Here is a 16772-nt window from a genome sequence, read left to right as displayed (position 1 = left end):
CTCCGCTGGCCCGGGGTCTCTGTGCTGGCCTCTTTGAGACACAATGAGCTGATACCGAAGTCTAGGGCCAGGGGCTACCACCATAGGGGCATGAGAAGCTCTGATCCGGGGCCCCATCAGAACCCCCTAAACCTGCCCAGCTGGGAAGACTTTTCTGTGCATGTGGGCCCTGTACTGGGCAATTTGAGACATGGAGGGCAGAGAGCAGATCCCAGGGACTAGGTCTGCCACCACAGTCAGAAGGATTTCTAACCAGGAGCTGGGTCAGAGCTTCTTATACAGGCAGGGGAGACTCCCTCCAATCTGTTGGATAAGACACAGCTGGCTGATGAATGGAGCTCAGGGTCATTCAGAGCACTGACCCACGGACCAGTCAGAGATGCTTAACCTTGCCTAGCAAGGGAGACTTCCCCAAGATCCCATCCCATGTGTTTTGAGACATGGCCAGCCAGAGAATGGAGCCCAGGACTGGGGGCTTCCAGCCCCAGGCCAAATGGGGCCAGGTCGCTGGGGCCTCAACCAGGGCCCACCTGAGTACTACCCATTATTGTGATCAGTGCACCCCACGTGACAGAGAGGAGCATTTTATAAAATGTAAGTGGCCTCCCAGAGTCCTGACTGGACTTAAATCTTTAAATGAACCCTCAGTGGGACTTCCAGACCTGCTCTGAATTCTGAATACTTCAAGGAAATTACATGTTTTGTTTATTTATTTAAGTACAAATCATCATCAGTGGCATTGGTATGGCACGTTTTGCATAATCTATGTAGGCATGGTAAATGCCTTACAGGTGTAATTTCATACACCCCTAATTATAATTTAATATAGCCCTACTCATTACTTGTATTCCTCCAAGCACATGCCATTTTAGATGTGTTGTTCTGCTTGGACTGAATCTACAAATTTTTCAATGAAGCAGAGTAAGTTTATGATTACATTGGTGAATCAAGCATGTTTGAACGAGTCAGCCTTGTGGCCTAGAAGAATAAAAGTCTTATCAAAGACAGTGTCTAAGGGCATTTCCATTTCTCTTTCCTGAACAAAAAGATGTTCTGACTGCTCATCTCTACACTCTGTGTTCAATTCCGACAGAGAACACTTGAAGGCCCAAACCATTCTCTGAGAAAAAGGAGAAATGTCTGAGAAAATCCCCCTTAACAAAAAGTATTATGGATAGATTCCATGCCCATGGAATCAGAAACACTGAGAACATTGTGGAATGAGGAGGCATGAATCTGAATAAAGATTCATTTAAACCTAATTGTTTACCAAACATTCAAGTGCTTCACCCCTTATGACTTACCGGTTAGTCAATCTCCCAACAGCCATACCTTGCAAAAATAAGAGTACACTGAGAGTCAAGTAATCAAGGTCACCTTTTGACACAGCAGAGCTCTGTGCGCCAGTACAAGAGCAAGAATGGACAAGATGCAGAAACATCCACTGTAGTCCCTTCATTACAGCAAAAAGAACAACTGGTAGACAGAATGCAGAACAATGTCATACATTCACCCCAGTACAGTGATCTGGACCTAAATGCATCGTTTGTTTGCTCATCATACCATTCAAGTCTGGACCCAGCCATATGCAATTCAGTCTTGACCTTGCGCCCAATGGGAACAGTCCAGCCCAAACTGCCAGGCCAGGTCTTCCCTTGACTGGAAACAAGCATCCTAGGACCGATTTTGGGCTTTCCAGTCTGTTGATTACAGTACTGAGGAAGAAAAGTCTGAAATAGCTTGTAACTAAGAAAAAGGAGACAGGTTGCCCTGTGAGAAGAGAGACTTTTTGCACTCATCTGAATATGCTTGGCTTTGCTGTTGTGAAGTATCCTGGAGCACCACTGCACAGCACCATTCCAATAAAAGCACTGAAATAAAGATCAACATTTCCAAGCTCTCTCTCTAACACATTGCTTCAAGAGAGATCCACAGCGGTCTTTTCAACACACAGAGAAATGAAGAGCCCAAGCATAGAAAATATATTCTCCCTGAACAAATGAGGTGCTCTCCCTTACCCACGACAACTGATTCCAATAATAAGATGGGTATTCTCCTTAACCTCTTAGCAGCTATGGAACGTCCAGCTCCAGTGCTGAACGTTCCATTGCGCAGGTGAGGTTCGAACGTCCAACGGCCGACGGCAGCACTCCTGAGGTAGTGGTGCCGTCGGCCGTTGGAATAGGCGCAGCACCTAAGAGGTTAAATGGTTGTCAATCTTGACTGGGGAGAGTGTATCCACAGGTAGACCACACATGCTGTTCCAGGCCACATCAAGCAGAGGGTGCTGGTATTGTATTGCACTTGCAACTGTATCTGTTTCCTGAGGTTCCAAGAACAGCTTTGTTACAAGGGGTATTTAGTTGACTCCAAAATCCTGAGGCCTCTGGTAAATTTCCAGTGCACTCATGATACAAATGAACACAACGTTACTATTTCTGGCCTCTTTCTCTGGAGAATTATGCTATGTTAGATTGTTTTGCTTTATGTTAATCTAAGCATGCAGCTGCATGAAGAAATAGATGAGTGAAAGCTCAGCTAATGGTACAGATATCTGGATGAGTAGGCAGGTCTTAATATACCTGACAGCTCTTTGGGTATTTTTGCATTATTTGCAATAAATTGGTTGTAATGGATTACACATAATCATGAAGGTCATGGTATATGGCGGAAAAGAGGCATAGCCAATCAAGACACAATCTATTAAATATTACTGGCATTCCTTCTTTGGGTTGGTTATTATAGTCAGAACAATAATCTCAGCCAATACATAGAGGCAGTCGTGATCCAGCAGCTAGGAATATAAATCTATCATCTACTACCACCATTCATGCATTCTTTATCTATACATGTATTCCTAATTTAGCATTGAATAGAAGAATTTTTAAAGGAGAAGTGTACCATGTCGATTTAGTACGGTTGAATCCATGCCAAATTCTCAATTTATTAATGTAAAATACAGATACATAAACTGAATCTAAACAGAGTGCATATATAAAGTTATTTTATTTTGAAAATCTTGGAAATGGATGTCCCTGTTCTAGAGAAAGGCAAAACTAAAAGCTAACAAAGACACTTGAAGACATTTCTACACATAGGGCCATATGTATCAAGCTATTTAGCATTCGCAAAGGCCGAAATTCTGCGAATTTCGGCCTTTACGAATGCTAAATACCTAAATGGTATGTATCAAACATTTTAGCATCAAAATAAGGAATCGCAAAATTTGCTATTCCTTATTTTGCGATTGCACTTAAGGAATCGCAAATATTGCGATTCCTTAAATGCAATGTATCAAAGAAAAAAAATGCAAAAAATGCCATTAAGGAATCGCAAATTACCACCAACTTCTAGTTGATGGTAAGTTGCGAATTCTTTTATTTATGCATTTTTCAAAAAAACCAAAGGTGCCATATGACGCCCATACATGCCTTTAGGGCATGTATGTGCGCCATATGCCCCCAAATGACTTTTTCAGGGGTGCAACAGGGTGTTCTTGAGACACCCCTGCACCCTTGAGAAAATTCCTAATTTGCGATTAGCTAATTGCTAATCGCAAATTGCCCCTTCATTCCTATGGGCCTCCAGGCCCATAGAAATGAATGGGTAATTTGCGATGAGCAATTTGCTAATCGCAAATTAGGAATGGTAAGGAATCGCTATAAAAAAGCGATTTTGTACATACATATCGTTTTGCGAATTCCAAATAGCGATTCCTTAAAATTCGTTATTTGGAATTCGCAAAACGGTACTATGATACATATGGCCCATAGAAACAACAAGCTGCATATGTACAGAAAACAGTCTAAAAAACAATGATCCTACAAAGTGTATTGTGCAGTCTGTCTATAGACCACTCGACTTCGCTGTTGTCTGCAATCATCAACTTCGCGCAATGGAAAAATGACTAGTACCTTTATGAAGCAGAGTGTGGGTGGCTGTGGCAGCGAGGCCTGCTGCTAAATAGCCCTTGTCATTCCCTTCTCAGGGAAACAAGCATGCATTGTTTAAATCACTGGTACACTCTGTCCGTGTCGTGTCGGCTGCATGGTGTTTGAAGCACATACAAAAGCCCTCTCAGAGGCGAAGTGAAAAGGCCAACATATTCTCTTGCTGCCACCATGCTGTGATTGCCCAGTCCCTAATGCTAAATCTGTCAGTAATTCACAGTGCTCTGCACTGCTGAAGAGCCAGGAGACTGATTTTGATGGCCAAGGGGTGAGGAAAATACATGACTGACACTAGAGGTTTATTTCATGTAAGAACACAGAATGTAGGATGATTGGCATCATTGTAACAGAGTGAGATAGAACAAAATATATGATTTTGTGAAGCTATTTGCTTTGAGAAGGGTCTTGACAGCCTAACCTTTTAAAAAAATGAATATTTGAGGAAAAGTTGGGACTTTGTTGTTAAATTCTACCATCCCCAAAGTTGCAGTTATTCTAAGGAAATCTATGCTCAAGGTGTGTATTTGATTTCCGTGAGCTTTCTGATATGTTAGATTATGCTTGATATAATTTCAATGTAAAAAATGGAGCCTTAAAAATTGCCACTATGATGAGGTGAGAAATTAAGGGCTGGATGACGAGGTTGGCAGTTCCCCCTCCGCCATAACGTCAGCGTCAGATTCACCGCCACTGACTTGGTTGTCCGACTACCTTCTTACAATGCATGTGGTTTTATAGATAAATGACCGCCCGGCACCTGCCACCACATACAGGAAACTTCGACCATAGCAGTGATAGGATAGGGCAAATGTCTCTGTCCGAAGGCAGGCAAGTGTTACCACCGCCCAATTACGATGTGCCTTCCGTGACTGTGGAAGTTCAGCCACCACATCTGAGCTGGCGGAATGGGAGGTATATAAGGCCGAAACTCACCTGTACTCAGCTTCACACCTCCTGCGCCACCATGGAGGCAATCCTACATGTACTGCTGCTGATGTTCCTGCTTGATGACGTCCAAAACTGACACCTTTGTGGACGTAACTGACACTAAGCTATACACATACCATTTTCCATAGACTCCACAACAAATAGATGCCCTGTCATGGACCTGGCAAGGGGTTTGGGTACATAAACAGGAATAGTGATGTGTGTATTAAATTGTGTCACGCAACAAACAGCACCTCCTCATCAATATCACACCTATTGATCTATGTGACAACCTCACTTTGCTCACATGCTAGCTCTTGTTGTGATGTCAAAGATGCATCTGTATAGATGTGTCACGAAACTCAAACACGCCTTCTCTGCTAAATCTCTGTACTAGACTCTCAACCATCACCCAAATTAAAAGCTAACTTCTGGTGCATGGGATTCAAAATAATCACTGTGAGAAGCATTCAAAGGGCACAATGCAAAGACTCTCTGCAGAAAATATATATGCCTCTACCAGGGGGACCTATGAAAGACAGTGGACCGGGTCACAGTCTACTTTGCACATGCCTCAAATCCTCTATGGACCTGTGGCTTGAAGTATGTCAGGAACAACCAATAGCATAACCAAGTGCCATGCATATGGGGGTCATGTGTAAGTGCAAGTGAGGAAAGCAAACACAACAGTAAGAACATTTGTCACAAATATACATAAAGTAGGTATAAGGTACACACATGTCCATAACAAAGTATCCAAAGGTATGACAAATTAACACTTTCCATGTGTGGACAAACAAATATCTAACTTGCGCACATCAAACACTTATTCACCTTACATTATAGGTAGAAGTGCTAGCTAAATGATGTTGACATTGGCCAAGCCAAGCTGAAATACTTACCATATGAAATACCACCCAAAGTAATGTCAGCCCCAATTGGAATTCATCCCACATATCCATCCATTGAATATTTCCCCTTGTCTTGTGTGACTCAAACACTGGGTGACTGTATTGGGGAGTACCTATGGTACCCCCCATCATTGCCATGCACAAGGTGGCAGGCACAACGCGGTGCCTGTCACGTTGTGCATGGCAATGCACAACATGTACTTTAACATTGCGGCGGTGCTGCTTACAGCACCGCTAGACGCAATGTTAAAGTCGAGAATGCGCCCGCCAGTGTGGCGGGCGCATCCTAATTGGCCTGTCGGGACCACCGCCCCTCTTGTGGTTGATCCCGTGTTCCGTTGCGTTGGCAGGCGGATCGTAATAAGCCCCATTGTTTTTTAATGTTGTTATTCAAAAATATTTGGGGATTTGATATTGATGTCAAGAATATCGATTTTTTTAAGTTGGTTAAAATATAGATGTAAAAAATATCAATGTTGAAGATGTTGTAATAAATATCATTTATTTAAATGTATTTTTTTAATTTTTATATTTTTATATATAATTTTTTTAAATAATTTTGGATGTTTTATTGCAAAATTGTTTTCGGAGCGGGATGTTGGGTTTTTAGGGGATAAGGGTGGGGAGTGTTTTAAAATGTATTTAAAAATATTTTGAAAAATTGTAAATTAATATTGTAAAATTAATAGATATTTTTTAGCATCGTAAAGTAAGTATAGTGGGATGTTGCGTTTATAGAGGATAGGGGGGAATTTATATAAATATTTCATTAACATTTTAAATAAAAATCAAAGTTAAAAAATATATATTTTTTAAAATATTAGGAGTGGGATGTTGTGGTTATTGGTGATAAGTGTGTGGAGTGGGTTTTAAATTAAAAAGAAATCTAAAACATTTAAAATTCAAACCAAATATATAAAAAGTTACAATTTTAGTAGTTAGATGTTGTTTTTAAAGGGGATAGGAGTAGTGATATAAAAAAAACTTTTAAAAAAATTAGGGAGAGGGGTGTTGTGTTTATATAGGATAAGTGTGGTGTTTTGTGTGGAAAACCTCCCAAAATATTTAGAAATGTAAAAAAAATTATAAAAAGTAAAAAAAAATGTTACATTTTAAGGAGGTGAATACCAAACTGAGTAAGTGCCTTCTCTGAATACCAAAATCAGTAAATGGTAGTAAGTTTAGGATTTTGTCTTATCTGACAAAATCCTAAACTTATTACCATTTACTGATTTTGGTATTCAGAGAAGGCACTTACTCAGTTTGGTATTCACAAAAGGTACTAACTCATTGATGACTAAGTGCCTTCTGTGAATATCAAAATGAGTAAGTGCACTTGGAAAGCGTTATGCCATCCCTCTACAGCGTTCTATACTAAGGGGGTCATTATGATGGCGTAAGGATCGCCACTGCCAGCCGTGCGGTGGCGATCCGCCCACCATCAAACATAGATTGTCCACCTGCCAGGTTAGGATGGTGGGCGGATGCACACTGCGACCATGGCAGACGCAAAGACAATCTGCCACGGAACCGCCACAGGCAATTGGACCGATTGCCTGGTGGATCGGTCTGCAAGCATAATATAGTGATGGTTCCTAGTAGGCACCGTCCACCATATTATGATGCAGGCTTGAACCAGCCTTTCTATGGTGGCAAAACCATCATGAAAAGGCTGGTGGAGGTCCTTTTTGGGGGCCCGTTGTGGGCCCCCAATGTGTTGATGGGAGGTGTATGTGAACTGGGGGGTACCTATGGTACTCCCCTACATTTCAGTGCACTAAGTGGCAGGCATCGCGTGGTGCCTGCCACATAGTGCACTGAAATGCACAACATGCTCTTTTAACATCATGGCGGGTGCTGGTGTCAGCAGCACCCGCCGCAATGTTAAAATGCAAGATGCGACCACCATGGTGGTGGTCGCATCCTAATTTGGTGTTCAGAGTGGCCGCAGGTATTGCAGATGGTCCCGGTTACCACCACGATGGCGGACGGACTCCAGTCCTTCCACCATCATAATTGACCCCGAAGGGCACATTTTTTAAGGTGTCTCCATATGTATTGATTAAAATGATAAAGGAACCTTGTATTGTTGTGTGAGGGTAATTTATCAGGATGGCTTGTATCATTGACTGTCAAAGTCTATGATAATTTTTTGTGGGTAGTAGTTAAGAGTTGCTTGCTTTACTTTTTTTAGAAGTTCTACATAGACAGTTGTTTGTTTGTTTGGTAACAGGGCATATATAAAGGGAATGTTGCTATTGTGATACTGTCCATGAATTGTGTATATTTGGTCAAATGGTTTGGGACATATTTAAATGTTCTTTTCATCATCCATGTCTCACAATTTTGCAGTTTTACTAGTAGGTTTGTGGGAGTTGCAAATATTATAATCCTGTTTTCATTAGATTTGTTATCATAAAGAAGGAATTGCTCTTATTTATGACAGAGTGAGTTCAGGTGGGATTTGAACTTCACTGAACATTTTGGGGGCAGGTTAATCTTTTTAAAGTTGGGATGGAGGGTAATTGGCCAGTTACGATTTTTGGAAGTCAAGGTAGGATGTCCTTTAGCATTTCAGTTGTAGGTTTTTGTGTGCTAGTACTAGCATTTTTAAGCGTACCTAAACGTCTCTTACTATTATCTATGCTATGTTAGGGTGGTGGTTATGCTCTTTTACATTTAATACAGTAGTTTTTTTGTTGTAGCCGTCCCATAACATGCATTTGCATAATATTTGCTGCAATTTCAATTAATTTTTTCGCCTGTTTGCTTTCCTCGGGTGTAGACATATCCCATATAGCATAATAAATGTTTTCCTTTTTGTGATGTAATGAATTTTGCTCCTTCAGTCATTTTGATGTTTTAACTGTAAGGAGAAATATATATAGAAAATGTTAAATATATTACAAATGTTTTTATTGTATTACAGTATTTTTTTTAAATGTCTATACTTAAATGTTTTATTTTGTGGAAATATTTTGACGTTCAGATGTTTTCTGTTGGCAATTTAATTTAGTGTTTTGTTTTATTTTCTGTAGAAAAACATATTATTTTAATTGGTTTGTTTAATAGCATTTTGTGTATTTTGGGGTTTGGGTTGTTAGTGGGGCGTTTGGGTTGGGATTAGTTGTTTTTGGATTAGTATAATTTTAACTTGTAATTACTTCATTTGCAGGAGCTTTTTTGATGTTGTTTGTAGTTAGTTGAATGTAGTTTAGATTTTCTGTAGAGGAGACATCATTTATAAAAAAAATTACATTACTGTTTAATTATTTTAAAAGTAGTTTACTTATCTTTTGTTAAGTTATAATGTAAGTGTTATAACTTAATTACTTTATAAAGTTGAAATTGGAGTTTTGTATGTGGCAGTGCGATGTTGTAGAAGCAATCCGGCAGAGATTTTCCTTCTTCTTGTCTTTGTTGTTGTAATATAAATTTATCTTGATTTTTCATAAGTTTGTATAGTGTTTGTTTAATTGTTCTTTATTTTTTATTGGGTTATTTGAGTTGTAGGTACTTTTTATTGTATGTTAAAAATATGTTTAAATGATTTTGGCAGTTGTTTCCTTATTTATGAAATGCTAAATAATGTTGAGTTAACCGTTTTTATTGTTTTTTTAAATTAAAATATGCTAATATTTAATTTGTAATTTATACTGTAGTTAATGTATGAAATAAATCATTTATTTTATCTATTCAGTTTGTAAAAAGTAATTATTTTGGTGGTGTTAGTTATGTTAAATATGTTTTTAAATTATATTTGATTAGTGATTTTAATTTTACATATTTAATATATTGTGTGTGTGTTTGTGATAATATTTATATTTTATATGTTATGTATTGTGTTATTTTTATTATTTTTAAGCTGTTGATATTTGTGTATTGACGATAATGTAGTCTATAGTTTTGTTGCAATATTTTTGTGATATTGTATGTTTATTTAATGTTAACAATATTATTTTTATGGCTCAAATCTTTTATTGTAGTTTTTAATTTTTAGACAAGAAAGAAACAGTGCCAGCCAGATGCAGGTGCAAAACAGGGGCTTGGCAGAGCCCATTTATTGGTCAATATGCATGCCAGCAAATTATTATAAATAGAACTTAAGGAACAACCCCCCTCCATTTACTAATGTGCTTGCCTTAGAGAGTATAGTGATTTCATACTGTTTTATTGTGTCTCAGGAGTTGCAGGTTTGAGTGTGTCAGGTAAACGCAGCAGACGCAGGTATATAGGGCACATAAGTTGCGGGAAATCCTGTGAAAGTAAGGTCAACAAGGGATGCCAAATCTCGTGACGCATGGAGCCCTGTCCCGCCAAGGTTAGTGTAATTTTCTCCATTCCTAGGATATACCACAGCTTTCTTAGCAAGCCAAGTATGTAGGACTTAGTGGGGTGCCCCAGTGCGACAAAATATTCTGCATAGCGGTCCCTAGCGCAACTCCTATAAGCCGACCTCTCTTTGATTTCAATGGGTAAGACAGTGGATCGGGGACCCCCAACAGAATGTGTGTGGGGAATCTCAATAGTTGGCTGTCTAAATGTTTGGCTATCTGATCTAACACCTGGGTCCAATACTGCAGAAGTTGAGGACATTCCCACAGTATGTGAACCAAGATTCCCGGTGCGCCACAGTTCATCCAGCATTCTGCGCTCATTGAGGGTTTAATCTGCTGGGTTTACCACTATAGCGCCAAGAAACCGTACGGTGAACGCTGCGCTCTACAAATATTTTAAATTAGAATTAGAATCTTATGTACTCTCGCTGGTGTGTAGTACCAGTACGTCGCTGCCTTCATGAGTGTGTCAGTTAGGGCTATGTAGTGGACATATGGCGGGATCTGTGACATATTCCCTCCCACTCCTTATTACATAGAGCCCTCCCCGAGTCTTTTTCCCATCTATTTCGCCCTGAATTGTGCATGTATTTGCATTGCTCTTTCAGCATTTTGTACAGTTCTCAGATCAATTTCTTATCCGAGGTCTTGGACAATAACCATTGTTCATACTGAGTGAGGTAACGTTCTGCTGCAACTTTATTTTGGGACTGTAATATACAATGTCTGAGCTGTAAATATCTCTGGGATACCAAAATCTGCCTTGATCTGCTGGAAAGATAAACTCCTTCCACGTCAAAGATGTGATGGCCCTGCATTCAGTGCAATGCCATGCACTGCAGTGGGACTCGCCCACTCCTGGCTCAAAAGCTGGGTTGTCGAACAAGGGAGTCAAAGGGGAGGGGAATGATATTAGGTTGTTTTTCACATTAGTTTGATCCCACACCGCCATAGTTGTGTGCGCTATTGACAAGAGATACAGGCTTCTTGGCCAATGTGATTTATTCAAGAAGGGAATACTCATAAAAGACATTCCAACTATTGCCCTGTCCTGGATTATCCAGTGTTTTTCAGACTTGGCACGGTTCCATTCTACTAAATATCTCAGATGCACTGCTTGAATATACAGTTGGAGATTAGGCATTCCTAGCCCACCCTCGCTATATGGTATGTAGCTAAGGGTCCTATTCATCCTTGGTCCTGCCTGGGCATATGAGGTCTGACATCACTGCCTGTAATTACTGGATTGTGCCACGGGGTGGCTGAAGGGTAAGGGTCTGAAACAGATGAAATATCTTAGGGAGAGTCACCATTTTAATGGATGCCACTCTGCCCAAGCATGACATCTGGTGATGCTTCCATCTCCGTGTATCAGCTCGAATTTGTTTATGGAGATTATTGTAATTAGCAATGACTGTGGCTTGCGTAGTTGGTAATATCTTGATTCCGAAGTAAGTGATTGAATTGTGAGACCACAACACCATTGTGTCTTGAGCTGTTCCACTATTTGCAGCGGAAGGGAAAGGTTCAGAGCTACAGATGTCCCTACATTTACCTTAAACCCAGAGGTCTTGCTGAAGGAATCCAGCTCCTCAAGGAAGGCACCCATAGATATGTCAGAGTTGTTAAGAGTCACCAATATATCATCTGCGTAGAGGCTGATATGTTTGTCTCTCCCAAATGGAACCCTAGAAATGTGTTGGTGAGATCTCCCCTTTTGTTCCAGTGGTTCCATATATAATGCGAATAACAAGGGTGATTTTGGACAACCCTGTCTTGTCCCCTGGGCTATTAGGAGCAGGCCAATATGTACCTATTCACTCTGATTGATTCTGTGGGTGAGCGATAGCACTTTAGTATCTGCCTCCTAAAGCTCCCCCCCAGGCTAAAATGGGAATAAACTTGTTCACGGTAGGGTCAATGAACCCTGTCAAAGGCTTTTTCAGTGTCTATAGTCAGCAGCATATAATTACCTGAAATCTAGCCGCCTTATCCAAAATGTGCAAAACCCTTTTGGTATTGTCACTGGTTTGTCTCTGTGGGATGAAGCCCGCCTGGTCGGGGTCGATCAGTACAAGTACATGTACTTGCTTAGTCTATGGGCCAATATTCCTGTGAATTATTTAAAATCAATATTGAGCAATGAAATAGATCAGTATGAGTTACAGTATGTGGTATCCTTAATGAGTTTAAGGATAACTATGATGGCGACTTCTAACATTGACGCGGGATCGTTCCCTGTTTGGAAAAGGTATTAAAAAGTCGGGTCAATATAGGTACTATTTCTGAACAGTAAGTTTTATAGAAAGCTGCGGTAAAGCCATCGGGCCTGGGGCTTTAGCCAATTTCAGACGTGCCATTGCTGCGATCACCTCTTCAATGCGTATCTCGTCCTCCAGTGTGGTGGCTGGGTCCTCTGTCAGTTTAGCCGCTTGGACTTCATATATATACTTAAGGGCCCCTGAGTTATCTAGAGTTTGACCTGAGTAGAGGTGTCCCTAGAACTCACAGAACGTCCCGGACATTTCTACGTCTGATGTTACCTGGTTGCCCGTCCAATCCGTTATCATTTGGATGCCTTGTCTTTGTCGTTGCTCATGCAATTTATGTGCTAAGTGGCACTCACAATTATCCCCCCCACATAGAAGGAATGGCGCAGATAGAGGGCACAGTATTCTGACTTGTCTAATCCAGCGCAGCTAGCTGGGCATGCGTTGAAGTGAGTTTGCACCGGGGACCCCTGTCCTCTGATGTATGTGTTCTAATGCCCTATCTGGAGCGTCAGGCTGTCTCTCTTCTCTTTCCGGATCTTATTATCCACGGCAGATATTGCTATTAGCTCCCCCTCACCACTGATGTAAGATGGCTTTTCTAATCTCTGGGAGATCATTGTGTGCCATGTAGTCCCCCATAGACCTAACCGGTTCCTCAATGTCTGGTCAGTGTAGGAGTGTGCCCCTCAGATGCCAGTGCCTGTAAGGGTGAACCTGAGAAGGAAACGCCACTCTGGTCACAACTGCAGCATGATCTGAAAGCGCGGTGATCAGTATCTCTGTGTCTGTGGTCAGTGCAACTATGTCTCTGGTGCCCAGAAGGTAGTCCAGTCTGGCATATGTTTTAGGTGCATTGGAGTAATAGGAAAAATCCCTTGCGTGGGGAAGGGCTAATTTACACAAATCACCGCCATCCATATTAGCATTATGGCGGGGACATGTTGCTGCCACCGAAAGGCAGGTGGTTTTTGCCATTGGGGGCCCGTAGTGGGCCACCAGGGATTCTAGGGGGTGGGGGGTGCACAGGGGGGGTACCTATGGTACCCCCTGCACTTCCATGCACAACATGGCTGGCACCGCGCTGTGCCTTCCACATTGTGCATGAAACTGCACAACATGCCTTCTTGGCATTGTGACGGGTGGTACTGCCCGCCGCAATGTCAAGTAAGCAGGATGTGCCCGCCAGTGTGGCGGGCGCATCCTAATACATCCAACGGGACCTCCGCACCATAAGCAGGCGGTCCCATTCCCTGAGAGGATGGCGGGCGGGCAGGCGGACAAAGTCCACCCGCCATCCTAATGACCCATATCATTATCAAAGACCAGGCTGAGATCCCCTCCCAGCAAAATGTGTTGCTTATCTGTGACTAATACCTCCGCTGGTGCTTTGTGTAAGAATTCTTCCTGTACCTCATTTGGAGCATAAATTGCTTTCACTATCAGCCCCTGTCCTCCCACTGGGAAGCGATAGGAGAGCAATCACCCCCTGATTTCAGCCTCCTTCTGTAGCACCTTCCCCTGAAAGGATGGGACCAACAGAATGGCCACACCTGCCGTTTTGGTTGAATTGTAACCGAACATTTGGGTGGGGAATAAACGTGACTTGAGTCTGTAACAGTCCCTGGCTAAAAGGTGAGTTTCTTATATGAGGAAAATGTCCGCCTTGAAGTGCTCAAGATAAGATAAAATTGCCCCACGTTTAAAAAGGTTATTGAGCCCCAACACATTAAGTGTGAGAATTTTAACTCTAGTTGGTTGCATTCTTAGTATATGGATTGTGTACCCGCATGGTCTCTGCCCTTTTTAAGACCCATTAACTGAATTACAAACGTAACCTGAGCAAGTGTCTGTGTACATGCGACAAGAGATCTGAGAAGTTGCATTGGTGAATGGAGGACCCCAAAACTATACCCGAAAATAAGAAAACCAACAACAGGAAGAAAACAGAAGACTCCTAAAAAAGTATGGATTATGTTAACCCACACGGAGTCAGTCCCTCAGCCATACTTGGCCACCAGTAGATGAGTATGGGGTCCATGTAGTGGCCAAGTTCCCACTGCCGCCCCCAGCCAACTGCCTATTACTTCTCAGTGGGGGAGAACCCCACTGGATGAGCTCAGTCATCCTCGGTCTTTGCCAGGGCCGCAGGGATGGACTCCAATGCTTCTTGTTGGCCCTTTGCAATTTCTGCTTGGTCCGGTTTGTTCGGGCTTTGACGATGACTCTGTCTGCGCCAGAATAAGCATTGGTCTCCCGGAGACGGGCACTCCCGATCTCCTCCGACGAGCTCTTCAGGAGCCTCTATTCGCAGGGTCCGACAAGCCTCCAATAGGGAGCGTATCTGCTATAGTTTTCCTCCTCATCGAAAGAACAGCCTGAAGGGTGACTCCTTGATGAGTAAGAAATGTTTTGCTCGTGTAGGTAAGATGAGACTGGGCGAAGGTCCCTACATTTTTGTAGCGTTAGAGAGACAAGGTCCTGGAACAAGGTGGGGGTCTGCTCCCTGAATGTGATTGGATGTTTTGCCCTTTCTTTGCAGATGATCTCCTCTTTAGTCTGCAAATCTTGGACAGAGACCCAGATGTCCGCTGGGGGCGCTTTGTCCAAGCGGGGAGCGCCCACTCTGTGCGCTCTGTCTATTTTGATAATAGTGTCTTGGGGGCTGTTAAGGATATGGTTAAATAGATCTCTCACATACTCTAAGATGTTGCTGCTTTCTGCCTTCAATGTCACTCCCTGAATTCAGACATTGTTCCTGCGGGAACGGTTCTCAAGGTCCTCTAGATGAGCCTGCAGGTCTATGTGTTGCTCTTGCAACCGGATCACTTCTTGCTTTGTAGACTCCAACTTTTCATCTTGCGTGTCCCCTTTATCTTCCAGTGCTGTAATCCTCTCTCCCAGTGCGTTGGAATGTTTTCTAATCTCTTTGATTTCCATTCTAAGGGCTTTCTTGACCATTTGTAAGTCCTCCTTCTGGGCTGTAAAGAGTGACTCCATGAAAGCCCATGTCACGGGCTCTTCTGCATGGCCGGACGCTGCTCCTGACAGTGCTTCTTCAGCGGGTCGGGCGTCCATTGTACCACCCCCTTGGGGTCCCGTCAGCATGACTTTAAGGGAACGGTCTTTCTGCGCATGGTTGGTCGACATTTCGCTACTTGCTGCCTACACCGGTTGGGGCTGTGTCGGCACAGGGCCCCAAACAAGAAGTCACGTCTTGGGCTCACCACTTGGATCCGTGACTCTGCTAAGTCACAACTCTCAGGTCGCCCCCATCGCCTCCAGTGGGTCTCTTAGTTCGAGGCAGCGTGGCAGGCCCAGACCACCTGTGGCTGTAGGAGGCCTTTTCTAGGCTTTTTGCCTCAGTTAGACAAATACTATAGATGCCTTCTACTTTTCAGGCCTCACTGATTCTTACAGGGGCCCCGGAGCCTCCAGCCCTGGCTGCATGTGCCCAGCAGATCGGGTCAGTCAATCCCCTGGGAGAACCGCGGAAACTCTTATAGGCTAGAGCCCAGGTGGCCCGCTCTGTCTCAGTTGCAATTGACCCAGGGACCCATGCCGCTCCGCTGCTGTCTCTAAATACTTCTGGATGGCCTTCGAGAACTCCTCTTCTTGTGTGCCAGCTTAAGCGTTCTTGTGCAACACTCAAGGACTCTCGCTGACCCACCCTGTTCTTCCTGAGCTTTGCTCTGGTGCTTGGATACCGGGGTGGCTTGCAAGGATCACAACTCTATTCTGCACCCACTATGTGGGCCTCCACAATCGTTGCGCTTCTGCCATAGTGCGCTGCACACCTTCATCCTTTGGCCGCTTCTGTGAGCATTGGCCAGACTCTCAAACTGCAAGGAGCAGGGCATTTCTGCTGCTCGTTGTATGGGCCCCCAGGCTCCAGTCGGTGGCCCCAGTCAACCCCCTTGTGTGTCAGATTCTCTATTGAGGGCAGGGGGCCTGGGCCCCCAGGAGTCTATTTGTCACCAGCTGGCAATCTCCTGTGTGCAATAGTGAGGTGGGGCCCCCAGTCCCACCGATTCTCTCTCTAGAATTCGGGTACTATACCGTGGGGGGCCTCTCCCTGGGCACTAGCGGTTACGCTTCTCACCTGTGAGCTGAGCTCCACGCACCACCCTTTTGCTTAGATAAGTCTAGGTCCAATGCGCAGGCGCTGGGGGGACTTCACGGCAGGCACTCCTCCGCTTCACCCCCGTGCAGGCCCACTGTCCCATAGGTATATGCATGTATTGCACCACTCACATCCAGGTGCAGATGGCCTCAATTGCATCACCGGCTCTGGCTGCGTTATGGTGCAGGGTGTCTCAACTGGGGTATGCCATTTTTATAAGTCGCTCAAGTCTCGGACGGCCCTAATCACCGCCC

Source organism: Lissotriton vulgaris, chromosome 1_1 (assembly GCF_964263255.1).
Source record: "Lissotriton vulgaris chromosome 1_1, aLisVul1.2, whole genome shotgun sequence".
NCBI classification, from domain to species: domain Eukaryota; kingdom Metazoa; phylum Chordata; class Amphibia; order Caudata; family Salamandridae; genus Lissotriton; species Lissotriton vulgaris.
This window is presented reverse-complemented; position numbering follows the sequence as displayed.